We start from the raw sequence: 16,055 nt of genomic DNA, 5'->3' as shown, positions 1-16,055 counted from the left end.
TTCACTGTTCTTTTACATTATTTATTAGCCCAAAGGGCGTTAGCCCAGAAGGACTATTACTTTCATTTAGGCATTTTGCGTCGATTCACCATAAACGGCAAATCACTTTTCAGATTGTAGCCATCAAATATTATTTCCCTGTGTTATATTTAAAGAAATTAAATAATGAAGAATCTCAGTGAATGTATGTATGTTTCTCCCATTGTGATAAAAGAACGGTACCTAGAGCCATCCAAGTTTGAATAACGTATTCCTCCACCGAATATGGGCTCTGGAAGCCCTAATTTAGAATTTGTTTTATTGTCTAAACAATTTTACGAATTTTTTATTAACAAACTCAACGATTTCAAAACGAGCAGTGGCAACACTGTACGAAAAATAAATCATTTTTATCTTCAGCGAGCGAGACTGTGTATCGGAAATTCTAAAGATATTCTGATTTTAAAATTATTTTGCGATATTGCTATTGAATTGAATTATATGGCTTAAGTGCGAAGGAATAAATAAAGGTAACACAGAAAACGATAAAAAAGTCCCTTTGGACGTAATGTAAAATCTGAAAGCTTTCAGATTTTTTTTTAATTTTTTCATTCTTGCTTGTTTAGATGAATATGGCGAAGAATATTTCAGCTATCTGCTTTAGGAGGGATGCCTACTTGGATATCCTTTTAAAGGTTTTCCTTCTGAAATCTCCTTACATTCTTTTAGCTATTATTTCTATTACCGTTTTTCATTTAGGAACTATATTCTAAAATGGAATCTTATAAGAAAAGCTTCAAATTTTCTTTCAGAATTTTCTGTAATTTCTTATCTAGAAGAAAAAGGCCAAAAATGACACAAGGTTACCTTCCACGTCATCTTCTCTTATTAGTGGTGTCACAATATTTCAGCAACAGGAAGTTGGACAACATTTTATCAGTGATTCATCTTTCAGTGTATAGTATAACCTTAAGAAATTTATGGCACTAGAATAATCTTTATTTGCTTTATATTTATTTTGCATTATTTTTATTTTTGGCTTGCAAATTTGCCCCATTCGAAATAGAAACACGTACAGAACTTGGACTTGATTTCACCATATTTCGATACTATGTTTTATCTGATCTAACACCGATATACTAATCTTATTTAAAATCTTCGTGAATGAATACGTTACATTATGAAATATAAATTTTGAAATCGAAGTGATAAGAAATCAGAACTAAATCGAGAACCAAGAGCGAAAATTTTAGCTTTGGGTGTTGTAAGCCATGCAAGATAGAGAAAGATAAGTAATTGATTTCACATATGACTGAAAATAAAAGACTGTTTTGATTTAAAAAAATGACCTCAGACAAACTTGAACCTTAGACAACAAACTTAATTTATGTAGTGTGGCATTTAAAATGATCGAATAAATTTTAATACATCACGCAGTGTGGCCCTAAATCAGTATCGCCAATTACAGTTTCTATAAGCTTTGATGCCGTCTGAAAGATATAACAATAATTCTAATCGAAGTTACGGTCACAGTGTCAATAGATTACAAATGATAAAACTTAAGGATAATTCTATTGCTAAAATTTATCAAAAGTTTCTTCTTATGATACAATCGAAATGATTTGTAGCAATCAAGAAAGATTACAGTCACAATGAGAACATATAATTTAAATACGACCTCAGTGCTAATGTCTGCCAGTATTTCAACCAACAATGAGACACCAATAATTTGAAACAATCGAGATTATAATCATTGTCAAAAGTTTACCAATAATAAATAATGCATCTTAAGAACAATCACATAACAATTAAGTTTACTAATAACATAACCTAGGATACAATACCAATGTTTACAAAACAAGGATTGCAGTCACAGGAAGTATAGGTTACCAATGAACAATATAATGATAATCGTAGATAAATTGTTAATGCTTATCAATGATTTCAATTTACGATGTAACTAAAATGCCCACCGACTTATCAACAATTAAAAGTTACGTTTGGTTTATGTGATTAAGGCAAAACCTCAAGAGCTATCTGTCTAAGGGGAAGGAGACCTTTGTGAAGGACTTTATAAAGTAAACTGGCTCATATGCACGTGTAAAGACATTAGGTTAATTGGAAGCAAGAGTCATGAAAAATTAGCTACGCCTTCGCCAGGAATCGAACCGCGGACCTCTGGAAATGCGCGCCTAGCGTGCTGGCCACCACACCATAAAGGCATGCCAAGAAGGTGGGAGAAATACCTTAAATACTCCTCCTTTTAAAGGGCGACTGGGTTTCTAGGGAACTCAGTCGCCAAATCCTGGCTGTAGAGAGTCATCATCCACCACCCTTTTAGTTCGGGCGCCACTTGTAGAGACATTAGGTTAATTGGAAGCAAGAGTCATGAAAAATTAGCAACGCCTTCATCGCGAATCGAACCGAGGACCTCTGGCAATACGCGCCCAGCGTGTAGACCACCACACCACGATATCATGCTAAGAAGGTGGGAGAAATGCCTTATACACGTTACACGTGGTGAAAATTATGAAAACACCCATGCAGTCAGCTCGTTTGCGGGATTCGATCTCGGACCGAACTTTCAGTGTTCAGCGACTTTGCCGCTCGGCTGCTGGTGGGCTGAAAGTTAGGACATACTCATAACTTCATTGGATATTCAATACTAACAAGTGTCTTTTATTACAAAGGACTTCGTAAAATTTCATTCAGTTTATCTCGCAAAGAAAAGATTTTGAAATGTGCCAGTTAGGGTTTACAAATTTCTGACTAAGTTAGTTTTTACTTACATATTTTCAAAAAATTCATCCAAACGACAAATTTGACTTTATATTTTATATTCCGGAAAACAAAAAAAAAAAAAAAAAAAAAAAAAAAAAAAAAAAAATTATATATTGAAACTGGAACTTTATAAGTTTTATAATTCTGTTAATAAGTATGGATGAGTTTCTAAAGTATTTTTATCTATTCTTCTTATATTGATTATCAATTTTAAATTGAAATCAGAAATTATCCATAATTTAAAAATTTATACTGATATAATATATATATATATTACTTAATTAATAATTATATCATAACTATATAAAATAAAAAAATTAGAACTAATGTTTCACAAAGACCAAACATTTTTTGAAATTCATAATTAATAAATTTCCAATAATACTATAAATGTACCAAAGAATTTAATAAATATAAAAAACCAAACCTTGCTTTGGGGAAGGGCCAGAATTTTCGGATGATCTATTGTAATTAAAATAAATTGAAATGGTTCATCGGCTAATTGCAGATACAGAAAAGCAAGGATTTTTGTAGAAGAGAGATTTCAATTTATTTCAATGTTCCTTACCCCCTGATGAAGTGGCATTGAAGTTAATTGAATTCCTCTTCTGTTATGTTCTTTTTCCTTTAAATTTCCTTAACAAATTTTTTGAATTGGGGTATTGCTTGTTTAAAAGTTTTGGTTTTTATATTCATTAAAATCTTTGTTGCATTTATAATATTATTTGAAATTTATTAACTATAAATTTAAAAAAATTGTTGGTCTTTGTGAAACATTAGTTCTAAATTTCTTAAATTATTTCTTAAATTCTTAAATTATTTTAAATTAAATTCTTAAATTATTTTAAATTAAATTCTTAAATTATTTCTTAACTTCTTAAATTATTTCTTAAATTCTTAAATTATTTTCTTAAATTATTTCTTAAATTCTCTATTAATTTTCTTAAATTATTTCTTAAAGTCGCTGAAGCTGAATTATTTCTTTAATGATAATTTTCAGCAGCTTAAAGTGCGAAAATACCAGGCATATTTATATTTTGTTTTTAAAAAAATGTTTTGTAATTTTATATGCTATATATAATATAATTTACAAATTTATACTTATACTGAAACTAGTACAGAATATCATGCTAAAAATTAATTTTTACTTCGGTTGAATTCATGAGCATTTATGGGTTTCATTTCTGAAAAATATTTACTGAAATGAAATAATAATGATTTTAAAACAATAACAAAATAACATAATTACACAATTTTCTACTGTTAGTAACATCTAATTAATTTCGGTTACCTCTGAGCTCTGTATCCGGTATGTTAGGAGCACTGAGAATCGCATTTAGCGGAATGAAAATGCTTTCACTGAATATATGGACAAACTGTGTGTACGCAAACTGCTTGTCATATGACATTTGATGTCTATTTTCATATTAACTAAGCAAATTTAAATTTAAATCTGTTTTTGGTTTTATTCTTTTTAATGTTAAGTAGTCAGAGTATTAAAATATAAGACTAACCGTTGCCAAAATGAAATTAGTGTACTTTTCCGTTATGCAACTGCCATGCGCTTTGGCGCCTCAGAAAAAGAAGCCAAGCACCAGGGTTTTTAACTGTAAACACTTTCTAGTTATACAAATAGTTTATAGAAGGCAACCCAAAAAAATATTTATTTCTAGTTCACAGTTGACGAAAGTTAGCTTTAAAAATGCAAATTATAGAGCTTTTTTTTATCGACTAAACAAATACTATATTATTAAATTTCATTAGAATAAGGTTGTAAATCTCTGCATGACGAATGTAAATACCATATTAATCCATTCATTATATTCCTTATTGTAAATTAAATAAATATATCAAGCAATTTTCATTCTAGTTGCTTATTATGAATGTTCCTTATACTATATAAACTATTAGATATCACTTATGGCTATATATTAAATTGTTGCCTGCCACCAAACATTATCGCCCTGTATTATGTTTAAAGAAAGTAAATAATGAAGAAGCTGCATAAATGTATGTATGTTTCTGGCATTGCTAAAAAACGAAGGTACCTAGAGCCATCAAATTTTGAATAACCTAATTTTCCACCCGAACGTGGGCAACTGGAAGCCCGAATTTTAAATTCAACTTTTTTATTTGTTTCATATTTTTTAAAACTTTAAAGAAGTTGGAATTAACAAAATCAACAATTTCAAAGCCAGAAAGGGCAACATTATACGGAAAAGATAATTTTCATCTACAGCGCGCGAGACTGACTATCGAAAATTCTCAAGATATGCTGTTTTTAAATATTTTGTGATATTGATGTTGAATTGAATTTTATGTGGTTTAAGTGTGAAGAATGTATTTGATAAATAAAAGCAAGACACAAAACGTTAAAAAAAGCCCTCGTGGGCGTAATATAGAATCTGAAAGCTTTCAGATTTTTCTTCTTACTTACTAAATCTTTTCCTTGCAAATCGATCGTGTTATATTCAACAATTGTTCTGATAGTTTCAGGAGAATTATATATATTAAATTGTTCATTAAATCCAGCAGAACGTTTATAACATTTAAACGTAGATTACTTAAAAACGTTTTTGAATAAATGATGTTTGGTCTCACAAAATAATTTCGATGGATAAACGTTTCTCTTCTTACTTAGAATGCTATTTCCTTCTATGATTTCTTTATAAAATTGCAACTAGCAGAAAGCAGCAAATTCCAGTTCTTAGTAATTTGCCTAACAGATTTGTCCTTTCTGATATGAAAAATAAAGTTTTATAGAATATCTTCATTTTTTATGATATCATAGCATAATATGTATTATATAATGCAGTGAATTTTAATTTACATGCATAATAAATTTTCAAACATAGAATCCAACAATATTTAAATTTTTGCTGCAATTCCAAGACAAAATTGCACGAGGGACACTTATACTAAGTCCTTGCTTCTCCAAGGCGACGTCCAAAGATGTTTGTGGCATTTTGATTTCATCGCTAATTAATTTTCATTTCCTTAAAAAATGTTAAAGCATTGTTTGGATAACTTTCACACATAATTTTTACAAAAAATATAATAGAAATGTTATTTAAAAAGAAATGAAGAGCTATCGAAAATGTCTGAACACTTTTGGAAGCCACTGTACACGATAAAAAATACATTATAAAAGAAAAGCTAACATTAAAAAAATATATAAATACAAAATGCAAATGTTATGCCTTAAAAAAAAACAAGAAAGGAAAGAGTAATTCTGAAGTACTTCATCTTTTAAACATTTTTTAAATATATTATTAAATTATAGCATCGCAGACAGATAGATTACTGTGAACGTTGTACTTTCATCAGCTATCTGAGCAACCTTTAATCATAACCTCAAAAGATAATTAACCAAGGTTATTCTTAACATAAATTAATTTTTTCGGACGGGAAATAATTTTGCTTCCTAGCTTTGAAGGCCAACAAAATTTAGCATCATCGTTCTGCCATCAGAGGTCACTATAATCAAACTGTTGAAAACGAATGATGCAGTTTCGAAGATAACCTCATGTTGTGAACCGACCTTTTGAAAGCGCCAAAACATTTTTTCAAAAGGAAGAAAATCTGAAAGAATTCGAATTTTAACATCGCATCAGAGCATTTGTTAAGTTTTTTATGCTTCATCGCAGGTTGCCAATCTACTTGTGGACTCACTCTTGCTAACACACTTATTTTTAGGCGGGGGGGGAGGGGTCTTTTTAGCATTACTACACTACTCAAAACAATTAGGGAATATTACGAGTTCGGTATGAAATTACCCTATAATCGACAATTTAAAAAAAAAAAAAACTGAAGTAGATGAGGTTAAAAAAGGAAAGTTATAACGTTTACAAAATTGGCAATGTATAAATTTTGTCTGCGACATCGAAAATTACGCGTTTCGGATAAAGAGTGAAAAGCGACCTGCAGCATTCCTTCTGCAGGAAGAGATTAAATACAGTTGCTACACGTTGAATGTTTTATAACAGTGAATACGATGTTTCAGCTAGATGACTTGGCTAAATCGATTGCCCGGAGGGGAATCTCTCATTTAGAGGCGGAGTCAAATTCAATCTGTTGTAGCAGAAGCGTTAGAATTTTTTAAAGCGTTATTTCCAGACTATGAAAACGATTTATGAAACTGGAAATATTCGCCGAAGATCGGGACAGGGTCGTACTCCTGTAACAAAACAAAATTAGGATCGGTATTTAACACTAACGGCCAGAAGAACCACCCTATAAAGGCCATTTTCTTGCAACAGTTCGTTCAGAGAGCTGTTGGTACTATAGTTCCTACTCAAACTGTTCGAAACCGATTCCACCGTGTGTATTTGTATGCGTGCAGACCTATGGTTTGTGTTTCGCTGACGCAGGACCTACGTGCTGCCCGCAGAAGGTGGGCATAGGCGTATCATTTAGATGGACACGAGATGAGTGGAGCGACGTACTCTTCATGGAAGAGTCTCGCTTTGACGTACAGAGCAATATTAGGCGGATTCTGATCTGAAGAAAACCTAGTACACGGAATACTTCTGAATTTATGCATGAAAGTGTCTATTTGGTGGAGGCGAAGTGCTGATCTGGCCGGTAGGTATTTCAGTCAATGGCCGCACCGCCTGCAGATTTTCAGTAATGGAGCACTAACGACTCAGCGATATAGGGATGAGATTCCCAGACCTATTGTGGCCCTGTATGCTGCAGCAAGCGGGGATGAATTCATTCTCATATATCGTAATGCCAGTCCACATCGTGCTTAGCTATTGTACAATTTCCTTTTCGAAGAAGGAATCCTTCAAGTGAATTGGCCGGCATGCTCCCCAGATATGAATTCAATAGAACATGTTTGGAACATTCTATTGTGAAGGGCTGCTAGTCGCTTATCACACCCAGAAACAATTCAGTAGTTTAAACTCTATTCTACAGGAGTGGGAGAGAATATCCCAGACCCTGATCGACAACTTCATAACTTCATTGATTCCATGCCTCATAGGTGTGTACCATCGCTTTCGATCAGGGGAAAAAATACCTCTTGCTGAAACCCATCTCTATCCGAGAAATCACATTTTTTGTTTGTTTTCATGACATGCACAAATCGTGCATTTTGTATTTACCGACAAATATCAACAATAACTTTTAATTATTTCTTGTTCGTTTCTTCTTTTTCTTTTTTCCTATCTTACAATACCTATACATCATATATCAGGCACCAAAACATTTCCTCATCTTCAGTTTACATCCAAAATCGTAATATACCCTAATTATTTTGAGCGGTTTATTAAGCATTGCTTTCTTCGCACTTATGCCACATAAAATTCAAAGCAAAATGACAAAGTATTTAAAAACAGTATGCCTTTAGAATTACCGATAGAGTGTTAATGATTGCCACACATTTTTTTTAAATTCCCTACATTATTTTCTGAAAAGTAGGCCCTCGGGTGGCCAGCCGTCTGAAACAGTTACCGTAAAAAAGTATATAATGTTTTTAATGAGTCCAGCTAATGTCATTTCATAACAATATTTAATATTTCTAATTAGACATCTCAGTGTTGCCACTTCTCGTTTTGAAATCGTTGAGTTTGTTAATCAACAATTCGTTAAAGTTTTACAAATTATGAAATAGATAATAAAACAAATTCGAAATTCAAAATACTGCTTCGAGGTTCCCATACTCGGTTGGAGGGTTACATTATTCAAAATTTGATGGCTCTAGGTACTATTGCTTTTTTCACTGTGCAAAAACATACATACATTCACTCAGATTCTTCATTATTTAATTATTTTTAAATATAATACACGGCTACTATTTGGTGGCAACAATTTGAAAGATGATTCAAACTTTCAGAGTGATTCAACGCAAAATGCCGTTTTGAGACTAATAGCCCTTCTGGGCTAATGCCCACTTGTGCTGAAAGCAAATGATTTTGTAAATGTGTTGATTTTTCAGCTACATTGTTATAATAATACAACTGGCAGACGGAGTATCGCTTATTAATTTTCCACTAACGTAGTTGTCTTGTTAAATTTTATTAATTGAATGGTAAGCATTTAAAAGAAATTTCTTGCTTGATTTTTTTGCTTTTCAGTATCAGTTATTAATGGTTCCAGCCATTTTAAAGCATCTCTTCCTTTCATTTCGCTCTGTATATTTCTTTATACTAAAATAAGGAAGCCGTTTTGAGTCCAAAGGTATGTAATTCATTTTCTTATGAAGTTTTTAGAATGAAGTCTGAACTCAGATTTCTCGAAATTTCCTGTAACTGCATGTTGTTTCCAGCAAATGTCTCTGGCGCCGAAAAATTTACACAAAAGATAAAAAAGAGTTAAGTAAATTCGGATGCTTTATACTTGTATAAAGATATGATTAGATTAAAAAATTTACAGCGTTTACCAAGAAACGTTTGAAAGGAGAAAGGGGTAGGGAGTATCAAAGAAAAACTTAAAAATATCATAAAAACTCACTGTCTTGAGAATTGTTTCGTGATATCACTTCCATGAAATATCGTTTAATAATAACCTTAAACCTTCTCAACCAACTTCCTGCAACTTAAACTACTAAAACGCTAACTGGTGGAAATTCTTTTCTTACGGTTTTAAGAAAAATTTAGGAGCTCTAGAATTTTGTAGCTTATCCGCAGAATTATGTCCCTACTGTTCTGAATCTTCCGTGCATGTACTAGGTATTAAAGGTGGTGAATCATGATTTATGATATTGTTTGTGTGGTTTGATAAGATATGGCGCCGTTTGTAAGAATAATGTAAGCAATGAATACTGAAAAAGATCCTAAATTTTGCATATTTATAATCGGAAATGTTTTGTAATATCGGCTGAATTTTTAAGTTTTTCTCTACTTCTAGCTTAAATGTTTAATAAAGAAATATAAAAACAAACTTTATAGCCGTTATTTGAACTCAATTTTAAATTAAAAATACTTGTAAGGTTTTCCAAAATGGAATTACAACTTACTAATCATACATCATATCAAGAAGTCAAATAAAATAGTTTAGATTAATATGCAGCATATTTGAAAGGACAAACAAAGTTTCACTTGATTGCAGACTCATATAATCAGTTTCTGGACATTAGCCTGAGTAATCGTCAGGATACGGATTACAAAGTCTGCATCGTAAAGTAGTCTAAATAAAAGCTGTATACAAAACTGCTACAAAGATGGCATATGCAGCTGAAACTTAAGCAGGCTATTAACGAAAGTGTATCGCAACTGGCTGGAATTCAAAAGCTGATGAAAGTGCTCAAAAATGTTTCTCGCGAAAATACAGATTAGCTGCTCACTTTTCAAATATATCCTTCACCATACCGGATGTTACAAGAAAGAAACAGGTTGAAGACGTCATAAAGCGAAGAACAATCATATGCAATAGCACAATGTGTTGGACTAGTGCTTCTAAATTCGATGACACGTGCGTCTGATGGCACGTTGCGCGAAAACAGGTGTCTCCGTTCAGACGATGGTATAAATGTCGAAACTGGTTTAAGCGGAGCTTCGTTGTTAGGTAAACAAACCTTTCTATGTCACAAAGACTGTTTAGGGGCTTCGGTATATTATTCAAATTTTCAAACTTTGCGGACTTGCTATAAGAGTCGACCGATCAGATCGAACACGCAGAACCTGAACGGGAAAGCTGTAGACACATCCAACGTATGCGGAAATTTGAGCTTCTCTAATTAGCTACGGCTTATACCCTGTCTCGCAGGGGTGAACGGAACCAAAGAATTTGAATCCCAATTCAAATTCTTTGACGGAACTAACGCATTTTAGGTTTTATGATAAGCCTTTATGATATTTATACCACCAATTGAACGGAGCTTTAATCTACGGCTAAAAGCAATAATCTGATCCACATTTATAGCAGAATGACATGAATGGGGAAAATCGCGTTTCACGAAAAGGTGTCCATCACAAAACACGTTCTCCACATGTTTGTGAAAATCTGTGGATAACGGCAAAACACAGCCAATGAAGCGCAATCTTTACCCATCAAGTCATGAAAGAACGGCATAAAATGAGGATCGTAGCAAAGAACTTGATCGTAGTGTGATTTTTGCAGTTGAGGTGCCATTTTCGTACACTGTCATCTGTACATTTGGCACCTGATTGGTGGCAAACCGATATTACACAATGCACTGTTATTGCATTTCTTTTTGCTGCTTCATATTATGAACTTTTTCATCTCACTTAACATTTGTTAAGTTCAAAGCTACATCGTAATGAATAGCTAATCCATATCTTTATGGCGGAAATTTTAAACTTCGCTGTTACCATTTCATTTGATCAAGCCAAATAGCTCAGATATCACATTAATTCATACTCTGTAAACAAATAAATTACATGAATTATCATTTTTTACTTGCAAATTTCTGTTTTCTTTGTATGTAAACTCTGCACGTATTACTAACCGTAATTTTGACCTTTGAATTTTTAAATTTAAGAAAATCATATTTAATTTAGTTCGTCTGAGACAATGGGAACAGGTAATGTGGGAAATTATTTATACTTTGCAGACCATGAAAATCTGCTTCAACTTTTTGTTATATACACTCGCATATTTACATTCTGGAAACATTTATTTAATGGCTTGGCAATAGCAATTACATTCTCGAAATATATCTGTATTAAGCTGATTTACAAGATCAATAACGAAAAGTATCTGTCAAATGATAAGATAGTAAACATTCACTTGCGTAAAATCATCTGCCTGAAAACTTTGCTTTTATTGTCAAGTCATAAAAAATATACTTCAGAGCTTCTCGTCTTTTATTGGTAGTAAACTGCAATAGTTTTCGAAATCTGTGATATGTTGCTGTTGTTACTTATGGTCATTTATCTGAGAGTAACATCAGCCCAAGCCCACGAAATTCCTCGTAGCAAGAAGCGCAAGATACGCCTGTCGTTGGCAACAGCCTTGTGCACCGTACAGGTGGCTTGAGCACCGTACAGGTAACAGTGCGATTTATTTGAGTTCCGCCCCCAGTTTTGATGGAGAGCATCCCGGGGGGCGGGTCTGAGAATCTCCCCCCTCTTCCCTTCCACTAAATCACACGAGAGAACTTTCGGCTATTTAGAGCACCGCCATGCCGCACCGACACTATACATTAACGAACATCCATGCCTTCTCCAGGACTCGAACCCAGGCCCTTCGACACGGCAGTCAGCGACGCTAATCACTATACTGGTTGGGCGGCTCTGTAATGTATTAAGCACATTAAACATAAAATTTAGGTATAGTGAATGAGTCATTCTATGGCTATGTGGTATGGAAGGGTTGCCTTTCAGAAAGTATTGCCGTATCTGTCAAATGTGGGGGGAAAATAAACTTCGTTCACGCAATATGTATTTTCCTCAAGTTCAGGGCTCCCCTGTTTAAACTATACCATGGTGTAATTTAATGATGACATATCCTTGTCTGCCAATATATTAACTAAACAAACTAGCAATACGAGGCAATAACTAAACCCGTAGCAATAACTAAACAAAATCCCGTTGCAATATTTAAGCAAATTAACTTAGGACTGGAGTAATAATAACGGCAACAAACCTGATTTCAAAATGTTTTCAATATACAATTCTCTAGTTTATAAGGTAATGTGTAATGGTCAGCACACTCGGCGCATATTCGAAAGGTCCGGGGTTAGACGTTGCTCATTTTTCACCTCTCCTGCTTTCAAATTTCCTAATGTTTCTACAAATGCAAAGCAACAGGAAGATTGTTACTACTGTTAGCGACAGCAAATCGACGTAAAAATTGTTTCTAACTGAAACTAGAGCAGTATGAGCCCGAAAACGGAGGCGACATTAAGTGTGGACATGCTAATAAATCGATCAAGTCTAATAGAATTAATTACTATTATATTTTTATAAGAACTTATTTTTATTTCATATTAACTATAACATCCATTTCTATTACTTCTTTAAAAACAACATCACTTATGACAAATTTTGTTTTGTCCATGGTTAAAAGAATATTTGTGAAAATGAAAAGGATTTTTTTGTTGAAGTATATGAGCGGCTATCGACCTTGAACAAAGCTCATTATAAGATTATATATATCTCTAAGACTCATAGCATTACCAGTTTTACAGAAAAAAAATTAAACAGGTTGTTGAGGTATTTAATTTTTGAATTTAATAGTTAAAAATACTTTTCTTTCTTTGCGTACCATCTATTTTTCTCTTGCATACCACCAGTGATGCGAGCACCACCGGTTGAGAATCGCTGGTCTATTATATTTGTTTATGCCTAAAGAATTCCTAATACTTTTAACACATTTTTTTTCGAACTCATGATCATGTCTTTTATCGGACTTTATATTTATATAAATTACTATATAAGGAACCTGATGGAACCAAAATCTTATGGGTATCAACAATTGGTAGATCACTGATTACCGCAGAACAAGTTTGTTGAACCTTGATTACCGAAAGAATTTGCTTTATCTCCCCTTTTACGCACTTAGTGTATCCCAACGTTCAACTCAGAGGACAACGAAACCTGAGTCTTCTGAGGTGGCCGCAGGCCACGAATACGAGTTTCCATCCCAAGCTAACAATATATGTGATAAACATAGCATGAAAACATAACGTATAAATAATATAATAATATATAAGATATCATAAACATAGATATATCGTTGTAGTTATATCACCAATAAAATCTTCGTTTAATAGTGAAAGAAAAAGTAAGTAATCCTAAGTTTTACTTATTTTTTTTTAAATGGGTATGAAATTCTGAAGACAAAAGTTACATTAGATCCATAAGCAACTTCTTTATTCTAAAGAACACATCAGATACGATTTTTGTTTCATATATGAGCCAGTTTATGATTTAATAGCAAATGCTATATGCATGACCTTAATTATTTTTTAAATAATGAAATTATTAGCAGTAATTTTTGAAAGGTCTTCATAGCTTAGAATGTTTATACATATATTTCGTTATTTATAAATAATTAATTAACTATCGATAGTAAAATAGTATTGAAAATTAATAAATTAATATTACTGAATTATTAATCATCATATACAGTAAATTGCGCATTACTTTCGAAACACCGAAAAATAATCAATATGAACAAGGGGAACTGTAGTAATTTGTTTTCTTTATTGCCTTGGAGTCATCTTGAATTTTCTTCCTATTCCACCCGTTTTATTTGTAACAAATGTAAGTCTTTATAAGCTCCATAAAATCATATGTAAAATATATATAACGTAATGGTTACGTCTGAATCTCTGAAACGTAAGCCATAAAGACTCTACAGCTTCGTTTAGAATTTATCTTAAGTTGAAATGATAAAGGAGCAAAAACAATTTTAGAGATAAATCAGCAAAATTGAGATCTAAATAAATAAATGAATAAGTAAACAATCAATGCGGCCAGCGGTGAAGAAGGTAGATTTTTCGGTGCACAAAACTGAAAGTTTTCTTATGATCCCACTCGGCAAAAATACATTGAAGGTGCAATAACTGACTTAATTCACTATTCTACTGAGTTTTAAATGTAAACAAATGGAGGCTCGTTAGGTTTAACTCGACAACCTCTAAATTGTTGATAATTCTATATCTATTGCATGCAGATTAAATAAAAGCATAAAAACATTATCCACGTAATTCAGTCACGTTTCAAAAAAAATTGCACGATTTACCAACATATAAGAATAAAAAACTAAGCTCACCGAGTGACGTAACAGAGTGGGATATATATCTATTTATATACTATTGCTGCAGCCGACTGCAACGAAAAAGGAAGGTATATTAGACTATAGCGTAACGAAAGGATAACGAAAAAGGAAGGTATATGAGAGAGATTTTATATATGAGACTGCTATTATATGTTATAGCAGTCTCATATACAAAATTTTAACAATCTACGGCTAATTGTTCTTGAGTTATGCGAGATACATACATACATACATACGTACAGACGTCACGAAAATGTTTCTTCTGGTTCCATTTTAAAACAAGTTTATAATCCGTTTTTTTTTGGGGGGGGGGAGAAGTCCTTGATCATATCCTTACGTACAGATGTCAAGCAAAAACATCGTTAACTCGCATTCCATAGCGGTCAAAATGGATATTTTCGTTGAAATATGACACTCGGAATTTTTCGTGATAACAATGCTTCCTTTACTTCGTACAAAGAAGTAAAAAGTTAATATCTCATTAAAGATTATGTTCTTTTATCTGTAGTGCTTCTAAGTATTCACTTAGATGAAGAAGGTATGTTTTGAAGATATTTCCAATTTCAAGAAAAATTCTCTTCTGAATGTATTTAAGTCTATTTTACAATCCTCTTTGACAAAAAATGTCCGTTATTTTGTCCTTACGTACAGATGTTAAGCAAAAATATCGTTCAAATGTTTTCAAGAGTGGTTGAAATGGATATTTTCGTTGAAATATGATGCTCGAAATTTTTCGCGATTACAATACTTCCTTTACTTCCTACAAGGAAGTTAAAAAGAAAGAAAACAGTTTGAAAGCTTTCAGATTTTATATTACCCCCAAAGAGATTTTTTTTAACGTTTTGTGTGTTACCTTTATTTATTAAATATCATGTTCTTCGCACATAAAACCATTAAATTCACTTCAACACCAATACCACAAAATATTTAAAAGTGCATTATCTTTAGAATTTCTGATACACATTCTTGCGCGCTGGAGATATCTCCCCCCCCCCGTACAGTGTTGCAATTCCTCGCTTTGAAATCGTTGAGTTTGTTAAGGAAAATTTCGTTAAAGTTTTACAAAATATAAATAGATATTAAAACAAATTCCAGATTCTAAATTTGGGCTTCCAGACGCCCATATTCGAGTGGAGGACACATTATTCAGAAATTCGATGTCTTTAGGTATCGTTGTTTTTTAACAGTGCAAGAAACATACATACATTCATGCAGATACTTCATTATTTAATTTATTTGAATATAATGCAGGTGTTGAATATTTGGTGGCAACAGTTTGAAAAGTGAAACTCCGTTTTATAGTGAACGATGCAAAATGCCAAAACGAAATTAATAGCCCTTCTGAACAAATTGCCCCTTTGGGCTAAAAATATTGTGATAACTATATCAATAAGAAACATTTTTTGTACCAAAGGATCTCGACGTAGATTCCTTTTTTATTCCATTCTTCTGAAAGAAAACGCGACTAGTTGTAAATCAAAACTAGGCGCACTATTTTGCTGGCATAAGCATTACTACATATAAACGCAATCCAACGTTATCAAGCTGTCTGTAACACGAAAACTGTAGCAAGTAAAAACACGAATAACTGACCAAAATAAAAT

The sequence above is a fragment of the Stegodyphus dumicola genome, chromosome 5 (genome assembly GCF_044657685.1).
Source record: "Stegodyphus dumicola isolate Sdum_Otavi_A_Nest chromosome 5, ASM4465768v1".
NCBI classification, from domain to species: domain Eukaryota; kingdom Metazoa; phylum Arthropoda; class Arachnida; order Araneae; family Eresidae; genus Stegodyphus; species Stegodyphus dumicola.
The sequence above is the reverse complement of the archived record's forward strand: the minus strand, read 5'-3'. Positions refer to the sequence as shown.